Source organism: Mustela nivalis (assembly GCF_964662115.1).
Source record: "Mustela nivalis genome assembly, chromosome: 4".
Lineage (NCBI taxonomy): Eukaryota > Metazoa > Chordata > Mammalia > Carnivora > Mustelidae > Mustela > Mustela nivalis.
In genome coordinates, this window is record NC_139023.1 from 110,525,725 (window position 1) to 110,540,838 (window position 15,114).

Here is a 15,114-nt window from a genome sequence, read left to right on the forward strand (position 1 = left end):
GGGCATAATTCTTTAATAGGAAATATTTGATGATGCAAGAAAGAGGTAGTATATTTATAGGAGCCAAAGTCCTTAAATAGAAGAAAATGAATGGGATCAAACACATGAGTATAGTGCCCTCAAAAAGAGTCAAGCTCCTGGATACCCTGTAGCAGGAAGAAGACAGATGATATAGATACACATGTTTATGGCTGGTCAATTTGGTGGTAGAAAGATAAATATATTTTCTTCTCACCGCTTGCTTATTATCAGTGAAATAAAAAACAAAGTTATCAGCTCCGTAAGAGTGAATTGACTGAGAAATACAGTAGATTTTGCCTGGGAGTGCTGAGAACACATTTGGAAATTTATCCTGATCCACAGAAACGTTCCTATAATAAATGGAAGTACTCATTGAAGGAAAAGAGAGAATATGGATAAAAATGGAAATGGCCTGTTGGCACTAACATATACAATGTTGGGAGAAATAATTTTCATATTTTTATATAATAATGTCATAAAGAATGGCTGCAGAACAGCAAAAACACCCAGAATGACACTAGCCCTGCAAAGGTTGTCTGTTGCAAGTTGATGATGTACTTGAGAAAAATGGGGATGGTAAAGTAATCCACGAAATGGCTCAGACAGCTGACAAGTATAGGAAGTGGCAAAAACGCCAAACCAGAAAATACAGACAAATGCTTCTAGACATATACTGGAGGCATAAAAGCAAAATCAATGTTTGAAATAGTTGGCAGCAAGTGAAGATCTTGATGTAATTGATACCTGTGACGTTTACTCTATTTCAGAAAAGAGAATAAAAAAAAAAAACGTGTTAAGCATTTATTAGGAGAGAAATAAAGAGTCGTTCTAAAGAAAATTTTACAAACAATAAAGAATAGCAAGATGGGAGTGAACATTTGGACACCCGTAGTTTCTACTTACCATGTGGTTCGTGAGAAAAATTTTCTCCAAATAAATATAAAGCTGGGATCACTGGGGCCATTTCATCTTTATGGTACCAAATTTATGCTCAAGAATGACAAGGAAATAGCAGAGTTTATAAACTCTGTTTTGGTATTTATTGAAAAGAATTTACAGATCACTCCAATCTCAAATAATCTTTTAACAGACAAGAAGTTAAGGAAAATGGATAGAGACACTGGTTCTTTAACAGTTGACGAACTAGATATAAGTAAAGCATAAAAACTGCATCTCCACCTAAAATTTTGGAAAAACCATAAGTAAATGTTGTTTAAAACAAAATTGACTTTCAAAAAAAAAAAGAAAAAAAACAGGATTGATATTCATAACTTTGATCGTATAAGTAACAGTTTTCAAAGAAACAGAGGCTTGCCAAGATTTGCCCCAACTCTCAGAAAGCTTCCAGAAAAAGCGACAGATCACATGCAATTAAATCAAGTTTTATCTCTATGTCAAGGAAGTTACAGACATAGTGTTATTGTCAGAAATGCAATCTATTGAGATCAAGGGGACATTAGTTCTCACTAATCTATCAGAGTTCTTTGGGAAGGACAAATAAACATTTGAAAAAAGGGAAACTTGCTGAAAGTCATTTTTGGCAGGAAAAATTTTCAAGATGTTATTAAGCCTATAATAGAATAGATTATATAATTGAATCAAATTTTGTTGCCAAGGCAAGAAAGAGATTTTTTAAAAATACTCTGTGAAATATCCAGTTGAACCCAGAATTCTAATTTACCTTAACTCCAGCACATTTTAGCTCCCAAAGGAAATTATCAATAAAGTAAAAAATCAGGACTCAGCACTTGAAAATGTCACCCATATCCCCTCTCTACAAAAAGAAAATAATGAGAAATAACTATAATATATAGTGCATTTGGGTCCCAAATTTGTCCTTTGCTGGAGAACACAAGGAAGCAAGTAGAGATTTTTGATTCTTATAATTTGAAAACATAAGAGCTGGAGTTGAGAGAAGGCTCTAATGCAAATTGGATGCCCTCTTCTTGGCTCATTCTCCCTGCTGAAATTCCACAGCAGTGTGCTGGACAGACAAGTTCTCTACAACCTCAACAAGTGGAAGGACAGCAGAGCAATAAATGTGAGGACAGTCAACTTGTGTCTGACATGAGAGTGAAAAAAAACATCAGCAAGGAGACCCAGATATCATCGTGCCATACATTTGTAAAAAAGGACAGGCCAGATGGAAAACAAGTAGACATATTTTGTCTTTCAGGTAAAAATTTATCAAACATGAAGTCTCTTGGAATTACACACCCAGACAATGTTCCCATCCCAATGCATTCTGGCTCTAGGATCTCTCAATAACGACTAGTATATAAGCTTACATAGACTAGCCCTTCAGATAATATTAATAGTAATAATAATTTTTTAAAAACTTGCATAAACACGCATTCAAAACACACGCACACACACAGAAACTGCATAAATAACAGTATCTTATCCTTATTCAAGAGAGATCACAGAAGGGGAAGCAGGTTTGGGTGCAATGTCAGTGGAGTTAGTTCTGCATGGACTGAGTTTCAAGTGCCTTGGAAACACTGGAGGAAAGTTTTCAGTTGGTACATATGGTAAGCTACCTCTGAAATGGCCCAGGGCTGCACTTCCTGGTATTTTCAGGGCCTTCAGCAATCCCCTCACTGGAGGGGAACTGGACCAAATGACTCACTTCTAATGAAGAGAATATGGCAAAAGTGACGAGTTGACATTTCTAAGATTAGAAATGCCTGGCTTCTTGCCCGCCCTCCTTTCACTCCCCCACTCTGAGGGAAGCCAGCTGCCAAATAGTGAGCTGCCCAGTGGAGAGGCTTATGGGGCAAGAAACTGAGAGAGGCCTCAGACCAACAGCTTGCAAGGAAGTGAACCATACAAATAACCATGACAGCGCTCTTGCAAACAAATCCTCCTCCTTTAGATGAGACCATCGCCAAGGCTTACACCTGGATCGCAACCCTGTGAGAGACCTTGGACCACAAGACCCAGCAATGCTGGGCCCAGATTCCTGACCTACAGAAAATATGAGGTAAAATATATCTGCCGTTCTATGCTGTTAAGTTTGGATGTAATATGTTACAAACAGTAGATAAGTAATATAGTAAAGTAATTAGATATGGCAGTTTGGAGCTGAAGATAGAGCATGATTTAAAATCTTGATTGGAATTTTAAGAATATCAGTATGTAGTCAAAGCCATGGTTAACAATGGAATAACCCAGGAACAAACTCAAGAGTGGGAAGAGGACCAATGATAGAAATTTCCTTGCTAAAGCTTGTCAACACACCTCCTAATTGACTCAAAAAAGGTCTTTGACTTTCTGTGAGATTTTCTTGTTTTAAAACCAATTTGCCCCATATGTGAATACTGTGATAAATCATCTCATTCAAATTCCACATGATTAGTGACTTTCTGTTTTCTCGAGGGCAAACTTTAAGAAAAAAATTTCACATGTGTGTCAAGAACACAAATATCATCCTGGCTGTTTTTTCTTAGAGCCAATTATAAAATACAAAATTATTAACTTACTGGCATATATTTATTCTAGGTCAGAGTGCTCACCAAAAATTTCATTCAGTTAGCTCTAGTCAAGGCTGCTTTCTGAGAAAAGGCAAATGTCAGTCACAGCCAGTTAAACAGAATTTCTAGTTTTATTTTGTGGTTTTAGACCATATATTACATTGTTTAGGGAAAACAATGAAGATTAGCTGGGGAAACCATTACAGTTAAAAGTAAATCATTTAACATTTCCTCAATGGTAATAGGAAAAATAAACCTACTGTGATAAAACTTTATCAGCATCTCCATGCCAGCACCAGCAGCCCATGCCTGCTTAAGCTTGCCATAACTATTGACATTTAACTTCCAAATGATCTGTATGTGATAGACAAAAGCCATTTGTATAATGTATTTGTCACTACCATGTCAACAAACTGATTATATTGTGATCATAATTTGAGGAAAATCGTAAGCCATGCTAAACATCTAAATGTTTGTTGCAAAAACTTATTTTTTCCAAATTTGTTGTTTTTTCTAGATTATGAAATAGACTGATATGATATACTTTCAACATGTTCACATCTGCAATGAATACCTCTGTTCTACACAATTTACCAAGATTTATAGAAATTGATATTTCCCAGGAGTTTCTATTTTGATTCCTACCCATTGTCTAATGCTTCAGGTGATCATGTAAATAGAATATAAAGGAAGTGCAGAGCCAGCCCTCCTTATCTTATTCAGATGTTATCCTATCCTTTCTCCTGTGAACCAATACATAAATAAGTCAGAGTTCTGTGTTTTCTCATCAAATACCATTTTCACTCTTCATAGCAACCCCCAAAAGTTCTGCACATTTCTCAATGTTGAATTTAAAACTTGGTGCTTTCAATGTCTCTAGCTGGCATTTAGAAACCTCAAACTGTGCTATGAACTGCAATGTAAAAATCTCTCTCATACAAAATGTAAAATGCCAAAGTGATATTTACAGAACTGTAAATATCTTCCTCATTGAATTTAGAGCTGTTATATGTAGGGGCAAGAAGTTGACTCCTTAGTAGTACTGAGAAAAATTAAAACAAAGTCTAATAGGTAAATTTTCAGTCACAGGTCAATCTCACCACTGCAAATGTCTCTGTGGTAAATAGACAGATAAGAAACAAGTGTCATGTCAAGACCTAAGATTTTGCTTTTGGTATATGGAAACTTGGCCTTGAGATTTGCCAGAATTTACCAGAATTTTGTCAAAGTGGAATTCAGAACACCAGTGGCTATTAGACATTCTGGTCCTCTTTATCTGTAAATAAAATTAATGCTACCACCCATACTCTCAAGAAGATACGATGCCTGTTCCATGGGAGTTCTCATTAAGTGTTCTTTTCTCTATCATCACTTAACACCATTAATACCAGATAAGACATGTCCACACAAAACAAATTAAGTAGACTGTATTATATTTCATAAAGGACATATTAGAAAGGAGATAATGGTGTCAGATACTGTACTTCAGTCGGACTAGGTCATGGAGAAAGGCATCGAGACAGGGAGTAGAATTCAAAATCATGTGACATTTTTAAAAGAACAAGGTATGTTTAAGAAATAAGAATCGTTCAGCTTACCAACAGAGTAGTCTACTTTAAAAGAAAAGAAAAAAAGGGACGCCTGGGTGGCTCAGTTGGTTGGATGACTGCCTTCGGCTCAGGTCATGATCCCGGAGTCCTGGGATTGAGTCCTGGGATCGAGTCCCGCATCGGGCTCCCAGCTCCACGGGGAGTCTGCTTCTCTCTCTGACCTTCTCCTCGCTCATGTTCTCTCTCACTGTCTTTCTCTCTCAAATAAATAAATAAAATCTTTAAAAAAAAAAAAAAAAAGAAAGAAAGAAAAAGAAACTTATGGAAGACTAGCCTGAAAGGGAAAGAGTAGCCTACATGGAATTATGAATGATCTTGACCATTTAGAAGAGGCCTCTTAAAATATTGATCTAAAGTTAGCAAGTAACAGAACTTGATAGTTCTAGTAGATTGCTTTTGTTGTTTTGTAATTTTATCTGAATGATTAGAGATTGACTTTAGGAAAATCCATCTGGAAGTTTTCTATAGAAGCCAGCAGGTAAGGGAAATCAGTCAAGAGCTGCCGAGGATACCCTAAGTAATGATGTTATGAGCCCAAACAGATAGGACTAAAAAGTGGAGGAGAAGTAGGAAATGCAATGGGGCAACTATAAAGGAGGGTTCACAACTGGCTGACTATTAGCCTTAAAGAAGAACAAGTAAAAAACATTTCTTAGGCTTCAAATTCAAGTTGTTTGGAAAATAACAGTATCCTAACCAGAAGAAGGAGTCATTTATAAGGAAAGATAAGTAGTTTAGGTTCTGATATAATGAATTTGAAGTCTGAAGACATTAAGATGATTCTATTCAGTAGGTATTTGAAAATAAAATTAAGCCTAATTACAAGGAGGGCCCTCAAGACCAGAGATCGAAATTTAATAATCAATAAAGATGAACCTGAAGACATAGATGTAGATGAGATCACAAGACAGAGTGAAAGGATTAAGGGCTGGGATTTTAGGAAATGTCTATCATTAGCAGGTAAAGAAAAGTTATTTGAAGAGTTTCTGGGAGCCAGAATATAATCTCATATTATGAGATAACACTGCATAACACTGAAGAAATGAGAGAGATTAGGGTTCCTGTCCTGCTGTTTCCTGATCTGGATCACAGCAATAGTAATGCTACATACACACAAATTTGTATGAGATTGAATCCAGTAACTCAAGATAAGCATTTAGTGGCACAGTTAATATTCAATAAATGTATTAACAAAGCAATAATTAAAGAATAAATTTTCAAAAATAAAAATACAAAACTAGTAAGTGTCGTTACAGTCCCCATTTTACAGACTTGAAAAAGAAGGCAGCAATGCTCAAAAAGCCACAAAGGGTCCCTCCAGGCCTTAACCCAGATCTGTCTTGCTCCAGAATACTTTTTTACCTGTACTAATTGTTCTTCAGTGAAACAATTTGGATTCAAATTCCTTGGAAAATGATTCTTAATTAAATCTATTGAAGAATGTATATTCCAGCTTGCTTTCTGAAACTTCCATTTTTGTTTACACAAACTGAATTTTACTCAGAAGTCTGTAAACAGAAACTTAAATTAGTATTTATAGTCAAACATAAGTGTTTGTATTATTAATACATATACTTGGCTTCTAGCGCTCACACATTTTGCCTCTAAATGTTGCTAAGACAGCTTAAATTTGTTTCATTATACTGTTCCAGGAGTTACAGGAAAGCACTAGAAATTGTGTTGCTTCAAGTTTGTGAAACATTTCTATTCAGGACTTCCATTTTGAGATTAAATTGGGAAGTGAATTAACTAAATTAATACCATTAAGTCTCCGGTGATTAGATACCTGCTTTGCTGAAATATAAAAGTTTTCTCAGCAAAGGCTACTACATCAACCTCCAAGAGTAAAGAATAAAGAACACCCAAATGAATAAGGCCTTTTTATCATGTTGTCTAGTGACCACTTAAGCTAACATAGGCCTGAGTAGAAAATCAAAGATAAATATATGTAAATCAACACACAGTCATATCTATACACCAATATATTGATTAAACCTCTATTCTGATATTCTTTAAAAGAGAAAAATATCTTTTTCAAAATCTAATAAATACCAGCCAATATGTTCTTCATAAGAAACACACCAAGGTCATTAAGTAAAAGTACAGAAAAAAAAAAAAAAATATATATATATATATATGCAAACACTAGTCAGAAAGAAGTTGATATAGCTCTATTAATATCAAATAAAAGAGAGTTTAAGGTAAAAAATGCTTCAGGAGATATTGATCACTATATGAAAATAAAACTTTCAAATCAGTAGGACTATAATTCTAAATGTGTATGTCTTTAATAACACGGCTTCCGAAATTAAAAAATCAACCATTATAAGAAGAGATTTAAATATGCTGCTCCCAGTGGCTGAAAGATGAGGCAGACAAAAAGAAAATCAGCAATAACTATAAAGTAATGTTATTTGCATGAAAATGTATAGATTTCACAACCACAATGATGGGTAAAAAGCAAGTCACACAGAATGTGGACTAGTGACTGCATAGAGCTGGGGGCTCTGAGGAGGTACAAGGAGTTCCTGCTTGTGGGTACAGGTTTCTTGGGGGAGTAATTAAAATGTTGTAAAATTAGATTGTGTTCATGGTTGCACAATTCCAACCCCACTAAAAATCATTGAATTGTATAATTTAAATAGATGAATTTCATAGTATGGAAATTATATCATAATAAAGTCATTTTTTTAAGTCACTGAAGATTGCTCATAGGGTGATATCATTTCTATACATTTAAAAAACATATTATTTATGGCAATAAATACATACACAAATTGATGCTAAGCATTAAATCAAAATTGTGCTACCTCGTCCTCCAGCTATAAGCCTGCAGAGTGGAGATGGGGACACAGGAAGCTGCAGGAGTAACGTTCTATTTTGGGGGTTGAGTGCTCACATAATTTTATTATGATTATTTAAAACTTTATATGTGGTTATATTATGTCCTTCTGTGTCTGTACACTATAATCTTAAAAAATAACTGGTTTCATATCATTTCTAGTAGTTTTTCTACTTGAGATGAAATATGATGGATGTTGATATTTTCATCACACACATTACCTGACTATCCTCACAACTAACTGAACTGAGGACTCAAGCATCAGTCCATTTTACAAACGAGGAAACAAAATAAAAACTCACTTTGATTGATTGATTTTTTAGAGTCATTAAATGAACCTGTAAATTCTTGCTGGCGTCAAAACTAGCACTCATGTCTTTTGACTTTAGTTCAATACATTTTCAAATACAGCTGACATTATGTTGGTGTTGTTTGCTTTTCTTTCATTTTCCTACCCAGAAAAACTCTGTAGAGACAGCAAAAATAATTACAGTGATAGTAACTACCACTCATTGAGTCATTACTCTGCACCAGGACCTCTGCTCTCATTATTGTATTTAATCCTTAACCAACTCTGTGATGATGGTCCTGAATTTAAAAGTGAGGAAATGAAAAAAATAGAGAAATTTTTATTTACTCAAGATTATAAAAGGAGTAATTAGTAAAGATGTTACTCTAAAACCCAGGTTTTCATTGCATTAAAAACAAAATTTTTAATCACTTTAATGTATCATCTGTTAAAATTCAATGTTGAAGTCTTTACTACAACTTAAAAGGAGGCAGAGAAGTTATATGATTTTTTTTTTCTTTAAAGATTTTATTTATTCATTTGACAGAGAGAGATCACAGGTAGGTAGAGAGGCTGGCAGAGAGAGAGAGAGAAGCAGGCTCCCCGCTGAGCAGAGAGCCCGATGCGCGGGACTCAATCCCAGGACCCTGAGATCATGACCCGAGCCAAAGGCAGCGGCTTAACCCACTGAGCCACCCAGGCGCCCCTAGTTATATGATTTCTTTAAAGAATACATGATATGGAGTGCCTGGGTGGCTAAGTGGGTTAAAGCCTCTGCCTTCAGCTCAGGTCATGATCCCAGGGTCCTGGGATCGAGCCCCACATCCGGCTTTCTGCTCAGCAGGGAGCCTGCTTCCCCTCCTCAGTCTCTGCATACCTCTCTGCCTACTTGTGATCTCTTGTCTGTTAAATAAATAAATAAAATCTTAAAAAAAAAATACATGATATGCACATAGTTGATAATACATAATGATAATAGAGGAATTGTTATACTAGAATCTGAAAGTTTTAACTGTATTCTGTTTACCTGTTTTTAAGTGAATAATTTAGGCCTTAAATAGAACACTGCCTATAGTCATACCTGATACAAATAAGTGCAGTTCCTAATGTTGAATTTTATGTATCTTTTTTAACAGATCAACTTCCTAAACGTCCGTCACAGTCATGTCATCTCCAATGTCTGGAATAAATTACTGCTTCAGTTTGAGGTTTAAAGTGATTAATTTTTAAGTTGTAGATTAATTATTGTCCTCAAAGACGAGTCATGAGTTAAAGCCTATGGGAGTGGACAAAGGACAGATGACAGCTTCCAAGATGAGATGAAACCATTGGCTGAAGATCGCAAGTGTGAAGCAAGGAGACCTTGAGGGGTTAAGCAGAGGAGACCTCTGCTTAAGCCACAGAATTTGTAAAACACATTTAAAAAATAATGTGTTTGATTTTGAGCCATGAAAGCATTCTTTTTGATGTATAGGTTATTTGGATATAATAGGCAACTTCTCCTTAGGGTTTACTATCAATGAAAGAATGTATTACCTGTTACTTCCAAGGTGGAGGCACTATTATCCTTGTCATATGCCTGAGTATCAAGTCCAAACTCAGGCAAATTTTACTTGAATATTTGAGACTTTTTTTTTTTTAAGATTTTATTTATTTATTTGACAGACAGAACACAAGTAGGCAGAGAAGCAGGCAGAGAGAGAGGAGGAAGCAGGCTCCCCGCTGAGCAGAAAGCCCCATGCAGGGCTTGATCCAGGACCCTATAAATCAGTGATTTATAATTGTAATGAGAGATATTGATGAAAGGGAAAATTCCATTTTCAAGTGATGTGTGTCCCATGCCCCTTATGTTCCTGCACAAGGAATTTGACTGTTGCATCCACCTTGAAAATAGAGCAACACACAATAGTCTGTTACACATGTGAGTGGTGTTTTATCAACAAAATATTAAAAAAAAATACTTCATAATTATTCTGTGAAGATTTTAAGCTGGCTTCAAAATAGTCAGGCTTATTTAACAATTTGACTTACTCAAACAAGGAAGAAAATATATGACTACACAAAAATTCAAGGGAAACAAAAGCTCAAATATTGTGTGTGTTTTTAAAGATATTAATTCATTCATTCATTCATTCATTTATTCATATTATTTTTCTTAGAGAGACTGCACACACACAAATGGTCCTGGGAAGAGAGGCAAATGGAGAGGGACAGGGAGAGAATCCCAAACAGACTCCACACTGAGTGCAGGGCCCAGCTCAGGGATCCATCTCACAACTCTGAGATCGTGACTCAAGGTTGGAAATCAAGAGTTGGACACTTAACTGACTGAGTCACCCAGACACCCTATCAAATATTGTTTGTTTGTTTGTTTTTAATAAAAACTGTTGGAAATATCATTACATTCTATTCCAGTGGCCTATTACATAAATAAAGATGCTAAATTTTCCTTTGGATTTTATTTCATTAAGCTCTGCATCACACCAAAAAACAATGACTTTGGTAAAATGCCTGGAAAGTATGGGTGTTTGCTTTGTCTAATGTGTGTGCTCAGCTTTGTATTATTGTTTTCTAATATATTTAACCTAGTATGATCTTCTTATTAATTAATGCATCTTAATTCTATTTGATTAGCCCAGAATATGAAATGTAGACATATCAGAGGATTCATGATGAATAGGTATTAATCTTGGAGTTAGTACACAATAAGAAAGGGGATAATAATTAAAGTTTGAAAATAGAAATTATATTATTTTAAATATTTTAACATAAGATAAACATTTTTATGGAAAATAATTCTAGGACTGCAAAAATGTAGGAGCCGGAGAGCTCTGGCAGGAAGTCTTACTTCACAACAAACACGTGGGAATGCCTAAAACAGAAAGCACTGTAACACAACAAGATTTTACTAATCAGGCCATACTCTCTGCCAGGATGTTTTGCCTGAGGAATGGAGAAGAAACTCAGTTATGCAGAAAAACTCCAGAATTATATTTTGGCATACACACACACACACACACACACACACACACACACACATATATATATTTAAGCATATTTAAGTATTTAAATATATTTAAGATATTTAACTATCAGGGAATCCTGTGTGTTTTTTGTTGCAAAAAGCCTCCATAATGTGGAATAAAGAGAATAAAAACCTTCTGTACTGATTCGCGTTATCTTCAGAGACCACATGGCACAGAAAGCTTGAACTGAGGAGGACAGATTCAGAAGCAAGCAACTATGGCAGAAGCAAGCAACTATGATGTGATGACAGCTATGAATTCCAGTTTTCATAACTTTAGGAGTAGTCTTTGAATTCTTTGGCACAGGCAAAAGGACCTTGAGAGCTCCTGGTGAATCCTTAAAATTATCTACTCTACTTAAGGTCAATATCAAAAAGAATATAATTATACTTGAGGTTTTCAAGTTTGTAACTCATGGAGCAAACTGACCAATTGAAATAGAGACCCTGAAGGAAGAAATAGATTCCAGTAAATATATACCAAGTGTATTGCAAAGTGAGCTTTGGAATTGTGAAAATTGCAAATAAGTCATATGCTCCCTTGAAAAAAATGGGTCGTCAAAAGCAGACTGGAAGACTGGAATGAAGGGGACCTCAAAAGACACCTAGCGGTAGTAATGTCATGGGAATGTGAAAAAAATAAAACCCTCTGGAAAAGAGAAAGAGTTAAATTCAAAAAGAAAAAAGAGTTTGGAAAAAAGAATTGATGTTTGGCAAATAAAAGGGAAAAATCAAATCAAGTCCAAGAAAAGATTTTTAAAAAGATTATGAAGTCTTAAAAATAATATCTAGTAAACACTGAAGTATCTCCTTACACTAAAGGTGACCTGTCATGTCTTTGGGTCCCAGGCAAACACCACATACTGCAATGATGAATTTATTGCAAGATTTTCAGTGTAAGCTTGGTAACTCAGGACTATGGAAGCAATGAGTTCCAACTTGCTCACAGATTTTTTTATGGGATAAATATGGAAGGTACTGGGCTTTTTTTTTTTTTTTTTTTAAGGTAATGGGCTGCCTAGGCATCTTTTTGTATCAGGGTAGCTAAGTCAGGAAAATAAAGGTGTTCAAAGATGGCTTGAACAGACTTCGCATTTGGGGATTGGCTTGTGTCCTCTTCCGACTTTTTAGAAAACCTATACATTACTGTAAGTTTGGATTAAATTTCCTTTATGTGTCTGCGTTGACTAGCTCCATTTTGTCACTGGTGTAAGAAAATTTATTTTAGTTTGGGTCTACAGATTGATTCTGGAATGTGAAATAAACAACAATAACAACAACAAAGAGGAAATTGAAATCAATGGCCACTGCCAAGATGCAAACCCATTGCCAGAGAGATGGTGACAGGAGGAGGAAGTAAAACCATAAGGGAATCTAACCCTTCTGCTTTTCTTGCTTTCCAGTCTTCCTCTAGTTCCCCCAGTTGGAAGACACTAACAGGGAACCAGCTGGAAAGAAGTAATTGGGTTTGCCAAGTCCTACTCCCAGTATAACACTGTAGTGTAGACCAGGGTGTTTTTGAAACAGAGAACCAAAAACTTAGTAACCTACATAGTATTTGCCCTCTGGCTACTCCATATCTATCTTCTGCATAGATTTGAACTCCCATGCAACAATAACAATCCTCTTTTGGCCTGCAAAATACATCTCTTTCTTAAACAAAATCTCACTTTCCTCTAAATGGTGAGACATATATGCGAACAGTCATTGTTTCTCTATGTATGTACTATGGTGTGCTCTGTGACAATTATAATATCCATTTCTGGGAACTATGAATACCTCCTTGAAAACCAGTCACATTTCTACCTGAATATTCTCTATCTTAAAGACTAGGCTGCAAAATTAAACACCAACCAACTTTATATAAAACAATAAAGTGACAACCACACATAAAAATTGAGGGATAATATGCCTAGAGTTTAAATCCCTCATTTCAGTAATTAGGCTACAGTTATCCTTCTTTCACTATCCATTGTATATTACTTTTGTTCCAAGACAAAATCTGAATACTCAGTATTTCTACCTCTTTTTTTCCCTTCACGTAATTTTTCATTGATTTTACTATTTGATATGGAAATAATAAAAGATATTTCAGGGAATTCACAGGGTTCCTGACATAGTCCACCATGCCCTCTTTAAAGAAGAATATCAATTTCTTCTTGATCATTACCACATCCACATCCATTAGAGTGACAGCCATCCAAGTTTTCTTTTCCTTTGTTTCAAAGCCATGAAAAGTCCAGAATAGATACATAATAGTCAATTCAATAGACCTCTCCTTATGGCCCCTGGTGGAGGCATCCCTCTTTTGGAAACTAAGAGCTCCAAGTTGCAGGGAATAAAAGTAAAGAAATTCTGAGTGGGTTGTAAGATTTAATAATGAGAAGAGCCATTTTCATATATACCTTTGATTCCAAGATTCATTATTCTCGATAGAGGAGTAAATAGCATAATAAATCACTGGTTCAAGCATAAACTGAACCCTCTAGGATAGAACTTCATCATTTCAGGGTACTGTCTCCCAATTGCTACAATCAAGTACTATTGAGAAAGCAACTAAATAACCAACAAATATATGGGGTATAAATTCACTTTATTGACATTTTATGTTTAATATACATTTTTGCAAAATATATTTTACTTTGAACTCTTTAAATGCAATTATACTTTATTTTTTAAACCCGTAGATCATTGTGATTTGATTACACATCAGGATCATGATAGAAATAGAGGATATGTAGATAGAGCTCCGCAAATAAAGATGTTAAAAAGAGAAAAACAGAAAATTTTCAGAGTTAGGTAGCTTAAATTTTTTTTAAATGCTAACAATAAAAATGAATATACTACTGTCAAATATGATGTATGAAATCCACAAATGGAATATTACTAAATATTTAAAGATGGCTTAGTTACTAATCAAAATAATAAAAATAAGCATTATTAAATTATAAAAACTTATTACTAATCACTAACTTTCAATTTGAATAGGTCAAATGAAATCAGATATATTATTTACTGGCTGATGTAATTAATGGTTAAAACAATGAGAAAGAAAAAGAGAATTACTCATACCAAATTTATGATTCAGAACCTACAAATGCAGCTCTGGATTGCCAGTTAGAATATGAAAAAAAATTATAATGAAGATGGTAATTCGGCAAGAAAAAAACCTGTGTTTTTTTTTTTTAATCATTTGCTATGGTTATTGGATGATAATTCTGGAAAAGAGTAATCACATTCATTCTGAGAACATGATAATATTTCTAACAAAACATAGTCCTTTTTGAATTTATTATCACAATTTTCCTTTTTTCTTATGTTAGCAGAGCACTTTTTAAAAATTTTTTATTATGTTACGTTAGTCATCCCACAGTACATCATTATTTTTGTTGTAGTGTTCCATGATTCATTGTTTGTGTATAACACCCAGTGCTCCATGCAATATGTACCCTCCTTAATACCCATCACTGGGCTACCCTATCCCTCCACCCCTCTAAGTTTGTTTCCTAGAATCCATAGTCTCTCATGGTTTGTCTTCCCTTCCCTTCCAACTCCCCCCCTTCATTTTTCCCTTCATTCTCCTAATGTCCTCCATGCTATTCCTTATGCTCTACAAATAAGTGAAATCATATGATAATTGACTTTCCCCACTTGACCTATTTCACATCTACTTCAGTCCCACCATGTTTATACAAAAGTTGGGTATTCATCCTATCTGATGGCTGAGTAATATTCCATTGTGTATATGGACCACATCTTTATCCATTCATCTGTTGAAGGGCACAACAGATGAATGGCTCTGCACTGGCAGAGTACTTAGATTTAACTTTACAGAAAAATTATTTCAAGTGAAA

General features: G+C 35.0%; 1 long non-coding RNA gene across 1 annotated transcript; it reads left to right on the forward strand.

Annotated features, from left to right (window-relative positions):
• Nucleotides 1–2,756: 2,756 nt before the first annotated feature.
• Nucleotides 2,757–9,442, forward strand: LOC309863781. Its single transcript, XR_014311258.1, has 2 exons — nucleotides 2,757–3,004; nucleotides 9,372–9,442. It is a non-coding gene; the product is annotated as an uncharacterized lncRNA (long non-coding RNA).
• The last annotated feature ends 5,672 nt before the right edge of the window (nucleotides 9,443–15,114 follow it).